This window comes from Macaca mulatta, chromosome 5, assembly GCF_049350105.2.
Source record: "Macaca mulatta isolate MMU2019108-1 chromosome 5, T2T-MMU8v2.0, whole genome shotgun sequence".
Classification (NCBI taxonomy): Eukaryota; Metazoa; Chordata; class Mammalia; order Primates; family Cercopithecidae; genus Macaca; species Macaca mulatta.
The window spans coordinates 146,457,159-146,472,183 of record NC_133410.1 but is presented as its reverse complement, the minus strand read 5'-3'; positions in this window follow the sequence as shown (position 1 = coordinate 146,472,183).

The window sequence follows — 15,025 nt, the reverse complement described above, 5'->3', positions numbered from 1 at the left end:
TTACACTTGCTCATTGGCAATTACTTCTCAGTTTATACTGTTGATTTTTCCTAAACTACCTTGTAGTTGGAGGCTACCAGTGCTTGAACTTTGGATTTCTTTTTTTTTTTTTTTTTTTTTTTTGAGATGGAGTTTCGCTCTTGTTGCCCAGGCTGGAGTGCAATGACACTATTTCGGCTCATCGCGATCTCCGCCTCCCAGGTTCAAGCGATTCTCCTGCCTCAGCCTCCCTAGTAATTGGGATTACAGGCATGTGCCAACACAACTGGCTAAATTTGTATTTTTAGTAGAGAGACGGTTTCTCCATGTTGGTCAGGCTGGTCTCGAACTCCCGATGTCAGGTGATCTGCCCACGTCGGTCTCCCAAAGTGCTGGGATTACAGGCATGAACCACTGTGCCCGGCCTGGATTTCTTTTTGTCTCTAACTACACTTACTGCTTTGAAGATCTTGCCTAATCTCATGACTTTACATACCATCTATATGACGACAACACCCACATTCACATTGCCTGAACTGTATCCATGTATTTCTAGCTGCCGCCCTAACATATTCTTGTGTTTGTCTGATGGACCTCTTAAATTAGCATATCCAGAACTAAATCCTTGATCTGCACCAAATAAACTTGCTTTTCCTGTAGACTTCCCCACCTCAATTAATAACAATTCTATAATGTTTGTCCCTCAGGCTAAAATTCTTTTTTTTTTTTTTTCTTTTTTTGAGATGGAGTCTCACTCTGTCACCCAGGCTGGAGTGCAGTGGCGCAGTCTCGGTTCACTGCAACCTCTGCCTTCCAGGTAAAAGCAATTCTCCTGCCTCAGCCTCCCCAGTAGTTGGGATTATAGGCGCCTGCCACCACACCCAGCTAATTTTTGTATTTTTAGTAGAGATGGGGTTTCACCATGTTGGCCAGGCTGGTCTCGAACTCCTGAACTCAAGTGATCCACCCACTTCGGCCTCCCAAAGAGCTGAGATGACAGGCATGAGCCACTGCACCCGGTTGAAAATTCTTGAAATCATTAATTTTTTTCTTTCTTTCATAACATATGTCCAAAATATCCACAATCGCTGTTGATTTTAATGCATTCAAAATCCAATGCTTTAACCACTTCCATTGCTATTATTTTGGGCCAAGTCGCCATTGTTTCTTTGTTGAATTATTTTAATATTTGCTTATTGGTCTTCCTGATTCTATTCTTGCTCTTATACTATACTCTCAATAAAGCAGCCAGGGTAACCCTTGTCATACTTTTTATGTAATTTCATGTCCTTATGTGTATAAAAACCTGTGAGCAATCTGGCCACCCATTACATCTTTAACTTTGTTTCAGCCATACTGGCTTCCTTCCTAGTCTGCGAAGGCACTAATAACACTCCTGCCTCAATACTTTTATACCAGCTTTTCTCTCTGTCTGGTATATGCTGTTTCCCAAGATTTACTCACTTCCTGCAAGGTTTTTCTTACATGCCATCTTCTTGGTGAGACCTTACCTGACTCTCCATTTAAAATGTTTACCCTCCCCAAACCTACATTTTTCCCCCTTCCTTATTATATTATTTCCATAGCACATTTAACTTTCTAACTTCCAAATTAGAAAAGTGAAAAGGAGAGAAGAGAAAAGAAGAAAAGAAAAGAAAAATATTTCTTCCTGTAGAGTGGCAGCATGAGGCAATTGGAGTTATTGAAAATGCATGATATGTCTTTTTGTGAAGTCTAAATTGTAGTTACCGTGTCAAGTTACTGTCAGAAATAGATCACCTGGAGAGAAATAAGTGGTTTTGTTTTCTTTCTGTCTAAATATATGTGATTTATCAAAATATATTGTACATTTACTACTCTTTTTTCTCAACCATTTCCAAATATTGAAGAATTGATATATGTTGTATGCCAGGAGCTACTAGACAGTGCTTGCCAAACTGAACTGATGCTGAGACAAAAGGAAAACTACTAATAATGGAGAAAAAAATAAAAAAATATTAATACCCTATAAAGAAAAAAGTAACTGATAATAGATAAATAAAAGTAGCAACCTAAATTTGGCTATTACCACTTTAAAAAGTCAAGTTAGCCGGGTGCAGTGGCTCATGCCTGTAATCCCAGCACTTTGGGAGGCTGAGGTGGCCAGATCACCTGAGGTCAGGAGTTCGAGACCAGCCTGACCAACATGGAGAAACCCCGTCTCTACTAAAAATACAAAATTAGCTGGGCGTGGTGGCACATGCCTGTAATCCCAGCTACTCGGGAGGCCAAAACAGGAGAATCGCTCGAACCTGAAAGGCGTAGGTTGCGGTGAGCCCAGGTCACACCATTGCCCTCCAGCCTGGGCAACAAGAGTGAAACTCCATCTCAATTAAAATTTAAAAAAAAAAAATGGCAAGTTAAATGAAAAACATAGAAATAAAACACATCTGTTACTCTTATAACAAAAAACATTTAGTATATTATGTGCATTTAATAAATGGTGAGAAGATAATATTCCTCTGTTTAGAAGTAGACAAAGTTTCTAACCACCTATTTTTTATGCTTAATTCTTTTCTTTTATGATCAACATGTATCACAAGAACTTGCTGTGAAAGTTTTCCGGTGAGAAATTACCCAAAATATGGAAAGAAGCTGATTTGAAATCACCATAATCAAGTACAACCATCAGAAGTTATTTTTTAAACTTGGAGAGCATGGGGCCTGGAGTCAGTAGTGTCCCAACTCAAATGTTTAGTTACCACGATTGCTTAGTAAACAAGCTTCGTTACTGAGACTCTGTTTCTTCATCTGTTATATGAGAATTTTAACATCTATCTCAATTCATTATGGTTATGGTGATATAAATGCCTCTGAGATATGTTCTGGCATATATAAAATGCTCACAAGAGTGTACTTATTATCAGTATTAATCTAATAAAATATTGAATGATTCCTAAAAGTTAGAGATACAGAAATCACTTTTAGCCATGTTTCTCCTTTTAAAATGTAAAAGTTCATAATATTTCAATTCAAATTTACATAACTTGCTTTTTATACCTTTAAGCACAGCAACAAAAAAAGAGAGAACTAGTAACAGTGACATCTGGCACCTTGATTACTATGTTTCTTCCCAAATGAGTCTCAAAATACACAGTCTCTACTTAATAACATATATGGACAGATTTTCCTCATCCAAACCTAAGATTTGTCTAATATCTACAACTTGATGTGTTTGTTTTTAAAAAATGATTGAAATCTATTTCACAGAAATGAGCACTAACTTGTTGTTGAACTCAGACACTTTGGCCAGTTGATGAGATGTTGAGGGAAGGTGTGGTTTTAAATGAACTCTTCCGTTGTGCCTCAGGCTGTTATAACAAAATACCGTAGACTGGATGGCTTAAATAAGAGTCAACTCTTTCTCCTAGTTCTGGAGCCTAGGAAGTCCATGATAAAAGTGCTAGCAGATTTGCTTCTTGGTGAAGGCCCTCTTCTTGGCTTGCAGATGGCAGTCTTTTTATTGTATGATCATGTGATAGAAAGAGAAAGAGAGAGCTTTGGTCTCTCCCTCTTCTTATAAGAATACTAATATCATCATGGGGACCCCAGCCTCCTAACCTCATCTAAACCTAATTCCTTCCCAAAGGCTCCATCTCCAAATATTATCAAGTTGTGGGTAGGGCTTCAAGATCCGAATGGTGCGAAGCACCGACTTTCCGTCCCCAGCATGTTGTTAAGCAGAAGACCTGAAATAAATGTATGAACTGGTGGCAATTATTGCTAATAACAATGTGGATGCTGACTTCAGATTGCAGACCCCATTCTTAGATGGATCCTTTCTTTATACGTTTGCTCTTTATGCTTGTAGTTATCATCTCGATTTTGCTTAATATATCCACTGTTTTTATCTGCTTGTCAAATTATTCTTTTTTTGTTGTTTTTTGGTTTGTTTGTTTTTGTTTGCTTGTTTGTTTGTTTGAGACAGAGTTTTGCTCTTGTGGCCCAGGCTGGAGTGCCTTGGGGTGATCTCGGCTCACTACAACCTCCACCTTCTGGGTTCAAGCTATTCTCCTGCCTCAGCCTCCCGAGTACCTAGGATTACAGGCGTGCACCACCACGACCAGCAAATTTTGTATTTTTAGTAGTGACGGGGTTTTTTCATGTTGGTCAGGTTGGTCTTGAACTCCCGACCTCAGGTGATCCACCCGCCTCAGCCTCCCAAAGTGCTGGGATTAGAGGTGTGAGCCACTGCGTCTTGCCTTGTCGAATTATTCTAAGTACTGCTGTTATTTTTTAGCACCCTAAAGCTTCACGGTGTTTTTTTTTGTTTGTTTGTTTGTTTTTTTTTTTTTTGAGACGGAGTCTTGCTCTGTCCCCAGGCTGGAGTGCAGTGGCACGATCTCGGCTCACTGCAAGCTCCGCCTACTGGGTTCATGCCATTCTCCTGCCTCAGCCTCCCGAGTAGCTGGGACTACAGGCACCCGCCACCGCGCCTGGCTAATTTTTTTTGTATTTTTAGTAGAGACGGGGTTTCACCGTGGTCTGGATCTCCTGACCTTGTGATCCGCCCACCTCGGCCTCCCAAAGTGCTGGGATTACAGGCGTGAGCCACTGTGCCCGGCCCACGGTGTTGTTTTTTTTTTTAAAGCAGATGTTGACAGTTTATGTGTGGTTCCTCTTTTCTCTCTTTTTGTGATAGTTTTTGTTTCACTCACTAAACTAAGTAGCCACAATCTAACCCAGGCAAATGACCAGTAATATATTTCAAAGATGGCCAAAAGACTAAGCTCCAAGGTCTTGTTATTGGAGCAACTCACCCTGGTGTCATGTGACATATACTAAGCTCTGTGTACAAGGCATTAAGCTGGGTGTTTTTATTGACCCTCTGTCATTTAATACTTGTATTAATTTGTTTTGGTTTGGTTTTGTTCTTGACGGTGTCTCACTCCATCACCCAGGCTGAAGTGGCGTGATATGATCTCAACTCATTGCCACTTCTGCCTCCCAGATTCAAGAGATTCTTGTGCCTCAGCCACCCAAGGAGCTGGCATTACAGGGGTGTGCCATCACACCATCTAATTTTTGTGTTTTTAGTAGAGACAGGGTTTTGCCATGTTGGCCAGGCTGGTCTTGATCTTCTGGCCTCAAGTGATCAGCCTGCCTCGGCCTCCCAAAGTGATAGGATTACAGGCGTGAGCCACCTTGCCCGGCCTAATTCTTGTGTTAACTTTTAAGATGTGTATTTCAGCCACAGAACCTGAGATCAGCTGTGATTAAAGTATCTTGTCCTAAATCGCATACGTGACATAAAAAGAAAACCACCCATATCTTGTGACTTCAAGTCCAAGCAATTTCACTAAAATGAGTTTAATATCAAATAGGACTGATAAACAACACAAATTATATTTTATCTTGATAAAATCAGATCCTTTAGTCATCTGGAAGGTTGGATGCTACCACTGCATCATAGTATTTACATTTGGAGCTCTTGTTTCCTCTCTGCATAGTATTTACATTTGGAGCTCTTGTTTCCCCACAGAGCATTCTAACCTTCTTGTCTTACTGAATATTCATTTCAGCCATGCATTATTACATAATGTACTATCTAAATAACAATACAACACTGAATTGATAATAATAAGAGTTTGAATCCTTGGTTATCTTCAATTTCACCTATCCTTAATTATAACTCAAAGAAAGGCCACTTGAGCTAAGTCTTAAAAGATAAGAAGGGTTGATGTTCTAGTGCAGATTAAAGTTACATACAATTTATTTGAAGGCCATGTCCTTTCAGCTTCATTTTGACCCACAGGGACTCTATCTCTATTTGTTATGTGCTATGTGAAAATCAACCCCTTTTATTCCCCAGATGTTACTGGGGACGCTACAACCAGTTCTTGTGAAGTCTGAGTATTTCCTCATTAAGGAATGAATAGATAGAATATGAAAAATGTAGCCAAGGAATTAAGTGGGGGAAAGAGTAGCAGAGGAGAGGGCTTTGGTATAGAACAAAGAACTATGGTTTGAAAATCAAATACCCTGGATCAAAACCTAGGTCCAGCATTTATTAGTAATATGATCTTGGGGCTCTTTAAACTTTATTGTCCTTATGTTCAAGACAGGTACCTTAGTAGCACTTAGAGCCCCAAACAATTTTACAATGCTCAAGTTCATGTAGTTTATGTGCAAATGTGTGTAAAATATAATAGGTGCTCAAAAATTATTAATTTCTTTTTTCATGCATGTATACTTATTTCCCTATTTATAGTATAAATTCCAACAGACCAAGGTCTCTATTTTAGCATTCTTTATTAAACAAGGTTTAACCTGGCATTTCTCACACGATAGTGACACAGTAAGTAAAATGACATAAAATTTTAAAAGAGAAGAACAGATGGGTAGAGAGGCAAGAAGGGTTGATATAGTAGGATATCTTTTGTAGAGGGCTCTGAAATTTGCTTAGTTGAAAAATAGAATAGTTGCAATTGCAGGGTTTTCAATCAGTAAGATTTTTTCCCTAACCTGTTCAATAATGGATCCAGTTCCAAAGACCAGACGTAAAAAACAAAGCAAAACAAATACATTTTCATTTTTAATTTATTTAAAATAGGAAAATGGGAATTTGTGCTATTTACTGAAAGATAGGGGATTCCCATGCTACATCATAAGTCACACATACAGCAACCACACACTTCAAACTGTGTTGGTAAATTTATTCCTCACAAAAATATTTGAAACACAAGATGTATAGAGAAACTCACAAATTAGCTAAGGTGAAATAATTGCTTTCATTTTCTTCTGTTTTTCTAAAAGGACTGACACAAGCTGAGATGAGGAAATATGACCTCCTACACGTGTTTTCCATGAGGAATATGTTTGCTGTGCAGTCACTGAGTTAAAAGCAAGCTTCATTCCCTTGTGCACCAAGGTAATTTGGAAAACAAGCCGGAGAAGTCAGGACTGCTATTTCTCAGTCTGATTTAACCATTGACAGGCTATTTTTACATCCACTATGGAGATGTTCAGGTGAGGTAAACACCCCAGAGAATACTGAGGAAACACTTACTTTCACATGAGTAATACATTATGATAACTCACATCTTCTAATAATATAATCTTGTTTTGAATTCAAACAACTTTCATACTATTTGGTGTAGTGCCTGAATCTAATCCTGTTTCTACCATCTAGCTTTCTCATACAGAATACCTAATGAAATTTTCCCTTCACTGTTACTTGAATTCAATTAAGGTGATGCTATCTCTGTTCTGTGTTTTGATAAACTCACTGAGGTATCACTTTCTCTGATAAATACCCAGGTATCTTAATGAGGTCAATGTCACAACTTGTTTAATTAACTTTTATTTTCTGTAATTCACATACTGGTGGTTTCCATTGGGATGTCTTATTAAAAGAAAGTGCTGTTATTAAATATAGAGTAAAAATCATTCCTGTATAACTCCATAGTTGAGAGTATTGAAGACCTTATACAATTCTTTCAATGAAATGTATTGTGAAATTATAAACTAATGCTCACTATTTCAAAGATACTAAGTAAAGTTGTGTCTATGTTTTGAAAAAGAAATTATTTACCATGTTTTACCTTAACTCTTTGCTAGAAGCTGTCTGAATATTCTGATCAAAAACCTAGGTGAGATGCAATTTATTAACCATAATAGCTCGTTAAGCCTTGGATTACTCAGAATTGTTCAAAAATTGTTGAGCAGTTTAGTGTATTGGAAAGAGACCTTTAGCTTTAAAAGTGATACTACTGAATATGAAAATATAGAATCTATTGCTAATCTATGAGGAGAGGCAAATGTCCTCTGGGTGTGTATGGCAGATGTTCCTGACAGCAATAACTTAACCATACCCTGAGGCTGACCCTACATTCTAAGGAGAATGTATGTTTGGAGTTCCAAGCAAGAAACCTGGGGGTAGCCAACTGGAGATTCATTCCTTATCTATGAAGGACATCTGATCCATTGGCCTATCCCTTGGAATGCAGACCATACAGGGGATTGAAGCCCTTTGTTTGGGGTTAAATGGGGGTTGCTACGTGGAGTGTGCAAAGTGAAAATTGCCGTATAGACCACATGCTTTTACAAAGGGTAGCATCTGTCCTGTCCAGCCCACTACCACTGGACCATCCCATACGTAAGTCTTCAATAAACTTGACATCTAATTTGCAGGCTCTGGGTCTCTTTTTTGGCCTCTCAGAGACAGGGTCATTCCTAGTGGAGTCAGTAGGGGTCCAACATGACAGGGTCTTTAAATACTTTTTAAAAATCTAGCATTTATCCCTTTGATTATGTATTTCCACATAAAACCTTTAAACTCATTTTAAATCCAAAAGAAGAAACAAGTATTTTCTTTTTTTTTTCCAGTTTTTTAAATTTTTATTTTATTTACTTTTTATTATTATACTTTAAGTTCTAGGGTACATGTGCACAACATGCAGGTTTGTTACATATGTATACATGTGCCATGTTGGTGTGCTGCCCCCATTAACTCGTCATTTACATTAGGTATATCTCCTAATGCTATCCCTATCCCCTCTCTCCACCCCATGCCAGGCCCCGGTGTGTGATGTTCCCCTTCCTGTGTCCAGGTGTTCTCATTGTTCAGTTTCCACCTATGAGTGAGAACATGTGGTGTTTGGTTTTCTGTCCTTGTGAAAGTTTGCTCAGAACAATGGTTTCCAGCTTCATCCATGTCTCTACAGAGAACATGAACTCATCCTTTTTCATGACTGCATAGTATTCCATGGTGTATATGTGCCACATTTTCTTAATCCAGTCTGTCACTGACGGACATTTGAGTTGGCTCCAAGTCTTTGCTATTGTGAATAGTGCCACAATAAACATACATGTGCATGTGTCTTTATAGCAGCATGATTTATAATCCTTTGGGTTTATGTCCAGTAATAGGATGACTGGGTTAAATGGTATTTCTAGTTCTAGATCCTTGAGGATTCGCCACACTGTCTTCCATAATGGTTGAACTAGGTTACAGTCCCACCAACAGTGTAAAAGTGTTCGTATTTCTCCACATCCTCTCCAGCACCTGTAGTTTCCTGACATTTTAATGTTCGCCATTCTAGCTGGTGTGAGATGGTATCTCATTGTGGTTTTGATTTGCATTTCTCTGATGGCCAGTGATGATGAGCACTTTTTCATGTGTCTGTTGGCTGTATGAATGTCTTCTTTTGAGAAGTGTCTGTTCATATCCTTTGTCCACCTTTTGATGGGGTTCTTTGATCTTTTTCTTGTAAATTTGTTTGAGTTATTTGTTGATTCTGGATATTAGCCCTTTATCAGATGGGTAGATTGTAAAAATTTTCTCCCATTCTGTAGGTTGCCTGTTCACTCTGATGGTAGTTTCTTTTGCTGTGCAGAAGCTCTTTAGTTTAATTAGATCCCATTTGTCAATTTTGGCTTTTGTTGCCATTGCTTTTGGTGTTTTAGACATGAAGTCCTTGCCCATGCCTGTGTCCTGAATGATATTGCCTAGGTTTCCTTCTAGGGTTTTTATGGTTTTAGGACTAACATTTAAGTCTTTAATCCATCTTGAATTAATTTTTGTATAAGGTATAAGGAAGGGATCCAGTTTCAGCTTTCTACGTACGGCTAGCCAGTTTTCCCAGCACCGTTTATTAAATAGGGAATCCTTTCCCCATTTCTTGTTTTTGTCAGATTTGTCAAAGATCAGATAGTTGTACATGTGTGGTATTATTTTTGAGGGCTCTGTTCTGTTCCATTTGTCTATTTCTCTGTTTTGGTACCAGTACCAAGCTGTTTTGGTTACTGTAGCCTTGTAGTATAGTTTGAAGTCAGGTAGCATGATGCCTCCAGCTTTGTTCTTTTTGCTTAGGATTGTCTTGGCAATGTGGGGTCTTTTTTGTTTCCATATGAACTTTAAAGTAGTTTTTTCAATTCTGTGAAGAAAGTCATCGTAGCTTGATGGGGATGGCGTTGAATCTATAAATTACCTTGGGCAGTAGGAATCCAACTTACAAGCGATATGAAGGACCTCTTCAAGGAGAACTACAAACCACTGCTCAGTGAAATAAAAGAGGACACAAACAAATGGAAGAACATTCCATGCTCATGGATAGGAAGAATCAATATCGTTAAACAAATATTTTCTTTTAAAATGATGTTAATAATCCTTTGAGCAGTTACTTTTCCTTATGAACACACAGATAGATGTTTATATGGCTATTTGTCTGTGCCTGAAATTTAAACATATTTTATCTAATGGGGAAAATCAGTCACACTAAGGAAATTTAAAAGTGAAGGTACGGTTGTATGGTAAGAGTAACATCAAGATTTTGTGCAACTTTTGCAGGCGCATATTTTCACTGAATTGAAGTTCATGCAGTGAGACATATCTGAGGATAATTTTTTTAAAAAAAGATATTTCTCTTCTCCATTTTTTTCCCCCAAAGTGTTTACTACTTCAAATATTTTTAATATCATTCTATTCAAGCCACTTGTTTAATAGTGGTAACTATCTGGAATTGCATGCTCATGATTTACTGGTTTATGGCAATGGCAAAAAACAAACAAAAACTGCTATCTATTTCGTTAATTGCTTCTTAACACCAAAGGCTGTTGTAGCAATATTCCTTAAGTATGATTTTTATTGCTGAAAAGAATATCAATATTCTATGTATGAATATATGTACTACAGTAGAAACCTGTACTTTTAAATCTCATCTTTAATGCGTTGAAGCTAACCTTTAACTCTGGATTAGCAGTATTTGATGTCTCAATAATTGAAAAATTTTTATGCCTACTAGCCAAAAATTACTTTTCCCTTAGACATGGAGATAAGAAACAGACCAACTCCAGAGAATTGAAATTATTAAGTCATTTAGATTCATCCAACTTCCACCCAAGCAGCAACCATTCTAGACTAACAACTTCCTCCCTCCTCCACAGCCTGCTCCTACCTCCTCCCAGTAACTCCAAACTAAAAACAGATTTTGAAAATATAAACCAATACTTTAGGATGAGAGTCTTTTCTCATATAACATAAATCTTCTAGAAATGTTGGAAAGGGTAGTTCATGAGAAGGAGAATTGTTTTTCCTGGGCTTATGGATTTTAATGTTAAAACTAAAGCAGAGCAATTACATTCTTCATAAAATTACAATTTAGTGACTTCTGACCTTTTCCTCATCCGGTCCCCAAGTATTCCTCATTCCAATAGTAATAGCATTGGGGGGAAAAAAAGGCCCACATTTACAAGAATTTAGCTTCTGGCAAGCATCATTTTAAAGAATTTACTTCCTGGCTCATGGTTTACATGACCTGTCTTTGGTTGCTTATTTCTTTCCCTCCACCCTTCCCCCTCTCCTCTTCAAAGCAAGGGCATTTTAACTGTTGCATTCACTGCTGCTTCCTGCCTTTTTTGCTTTCTATTTTCATAGCCATGGGAATGGAATCTGCTCAGAATTATCTAGTCAATATCTCCTCATTCCCCATCTCCATCCACCACTGCTGTTACTGCTATGCCAGCCACTTTTGACTTAGAGAAAAGCTAGCATAACTAATTCAGAAGTAAATATGCATCATAAAATACTAGCTGATTGAATCCCTTCGGTATTCCTTGTTTGTAGAAGCTGTTAGTGCCAAAGAAAAACTTTAATTATCTTAATACCTAATTTTTTGTGGGGATGGGGGTGACAAGTACATAAAAAATATGGTCCTACTCTTAAAAAATTATTTTATCTTATTTATATTGCTAATTCATACTTCTTGTACTCCATTATTTTAATAACAACAACAAAAACTCACTCAAAAGTTACATGTATGCTGAATCAAATTTCCATTATTTACTTTACTAGGAAATGAGAGAATGAACTTTTAGGCAAAAATTGAGGAAAAAAATTTGTTAGTGGAGGTAAATCTCAGTTTGTACTATGCATGTTTGAAACTTGAAGAACAACACGCAAGAGAATTACACCAGAGAATGTGGAGAAACATTTTAGCGGCTTTACTTTTAGGTAAATAGGATTCCTAATTTCTCCAGTTTAAGAAAATTTTCAACTAAATGTGAAATTATTAACTTTAAAACATTCATTCAAAAGAAAAAGAGTAACAAAAATTTAGCCTGGAAATCATGTTTTATGTTATCTATAACATTTTTTTTTTTTCAAATTAGAGTTTAAAAACCACCTGTTTTCAATATGGTAAGTCTAAATTATGCTACCAGTTATTAGACAATTATGCTCCCAGACTCTGTGGCTCAAAAGTAAAAGCAGACACCAGAGCCCATGGCAGGGTGAGGGAGCAGTCACTCCCTCTGTGTCCTTAGAAAGTGTTGCAAAACCTGTTTTTCTACAACTAAGTAAAATAACAGTCCCTGGAAACAACTGCAGCTGAGAAGTCCCTAACTGACTATAAAAGAACCACACTGCACAAGCCAACCAACCACCAGCCACCTGGAACCAGCCAACTAAGAGAGAGTGGTGATTTGGATCTTAAATGCCATCCGATTATGACTCTGTTTCACACTCCCCTGACTCTTCCTGCAACTTTTGCCTTTTAATCTCTAACTTTCCAACCCCCAATCCCAGAGTTGGCACCAAAGGCTGTGTCTCCCCAATCTGCAGACTGTTTTAAAAAAGTAAAGTTCTCCTTTTTCCTCCAAAGATCTCATGGTCTTTTGTTAACAGGTATAATAGAGTACAATTGTCTTCATTTATTTAATGTATGAAAAGAAAGTAATGCTTTCCTTATTTTAGTTTTGTTAATATGATCATCCTCTACTCTTGGTCTCTGCTCTTTATGATCTATTTTCTTGTTTCTATTTCTGCTATGCGTGATTGGTTATCTTCACAATTTTCTTCTCAAATTCCGAAGAAATAATTCCAAATTCATATGTGAATAACCCAGCATATTACCATTTTTCCTCTTACTCATGATTTTCTGTGCAAGATGCTACCAGATTTGCTGACTTAGATACCACCATCTGGTAAAATCAGTTGCCACTTTTCCAAGGGATATCCTAGGTTTTCCTTCTTCAGTAGGTTTTTCAGCAGTGTAGTTTCCCTTAAAAGACTTGAGTGGACATAGCAACTTCTGAAGAGGACAGGTTTTGAACAGTGGAGAATCCGTGGGGGGACTGCAAATAGTCTTTTGAGCTGAAACAAAGTTGTCCTGAGAAGAAAAATGTTGGAGATGAGGCTAGAGAAGCCTCATGAAAGTCCTTGCATGTGATGATGGGCAATTGGAAATTCATCCTAAGCACTAAGGAAAAACTGTTCTCATTACCCCACATTTGCATTTAAAAACAGACATTCATACACGTTAAATGTATTCCTTCAATTTCACGTATGGAATAAATAAGTTTCAGAGCCAGGAAAAAGAACTCAATTGTCTTTCTACTACATCAAAATTTTGTCATCTCAGCCTAAATCTACCAAGGTAAGGTGCTCAACATCGATAGTTATTTTCTATGCTTAACTTAAATGGAAGTGTCTTATGTCATTGTTTCTTTTTAGTAAATGATTTAAGATCTTAAAAATTGTCTCATATACTGTGTTCTTAATCTTGCATTTTATTCATTCATTCATTTTTTGCTTATGACTTTTTTCATTTTTTTCTTGACATTTTCTGACTTGATTTAGATTAATGTCTTTTGTTCCTTGATGAATTTAAACTTCTACATCTATTTCTATTCTGAGTGGTTACTCAAAAAATTAATAATTTTATTTTCCTATTGATGTCTAAAATTAATAATACTTCATAACCTCAAAAAATAAGCAAGTTTATAATGAATCCTCTCTGTTTTATCCTAAAATCATCTGAAAATTTACCTGCAGGAAATTATTTTTAAATGCTTTTAAAAATTTTAATAATATTTTCTTTCCAGACAACGTTATTGCCTCATTATTGTTAACATTTCATACAGCGTAGATTTTAACACTATATACTAATCCATTTGTAACAATAATACATCACTTATCTGTCCTACATGTAACTATTGCAAACAATATGGCAACTGAAATATAATTCCTACCTCATAAGGTGTATGCTTTAGTTTCAATTGGTATGACATATTTATTTACTCAGTTACAGAAACGCAATATATGAGATTTTTCAAATGCTTGCCATCTTTTAAAAATTTATTTTTATTTTTCTGATTGGTAGGAAATCCTTTCATAAGATGATAACCATTCAAATTTTTGTCTTCTGTGAATTGCCTAATCATATCCTTTTAATACTTTCTGTTAGATTGCTGCCTTTTTCATGTTGACCTAGAAAATTTCTTTACATATTTGTGCTCTAATCCATTCTTTCAGTCTATGGTCTAATCCTGTTTATAGTATCATTTGTCAAAATGAAGTTTTAATATTAACATGGTCATACTAGAGTACATTAAGAGTAGTAGAATTCTAATAATGTTAGCCTATTTGCTTTATTTTTGTTTCTTTTCATGTGCTAAAACCATACATCTCTAGAAGATGACCACACGCATATATACACACACATCTATATATACCCACATATACATTCTTTTACTAATTCTTATTTTTAAATTCATCTTGGATTTCCTTTTTTTAAATTTATATTTTAATACTTTTCTTTTAATATATTGGAATTTTAGAAATTAAGAACTGATTTTTAACTATTGCTGAAATTTTTCAATGATTACTTTTCCAAATATTGCTTTGTCTTTATTTTCCCTATTCTCCATTCTCAAATTCCTATTAAAAATATGTTGACCAGGTGTGGTGGCTCACACCTATAATCCCAGCACCTCGGGAGGCCAAGGTGAGAGGATTGCTTGAGTCCAGGATTTCAAGATCCACCTGGACAATATAGGGAGATTGCCATCTCTACAAAAACTTAAAAAAAAATAAAAAAATTAGCCAGGCATAGTGGCCTGAGCCTGTAGTCCTAGCTACTTGGAGGCTGAGGTGGGAGGATCACTTGCACATGGGACCTAGAGGTCGAGGCTCCAATGAGTTGATTGCACCACTGCACTCAAGCTTGGGCAACAGAGTGAGACTCTGTCTCAAAAAAAAAAAAAAAAGTTGACCTTCCACTTTACC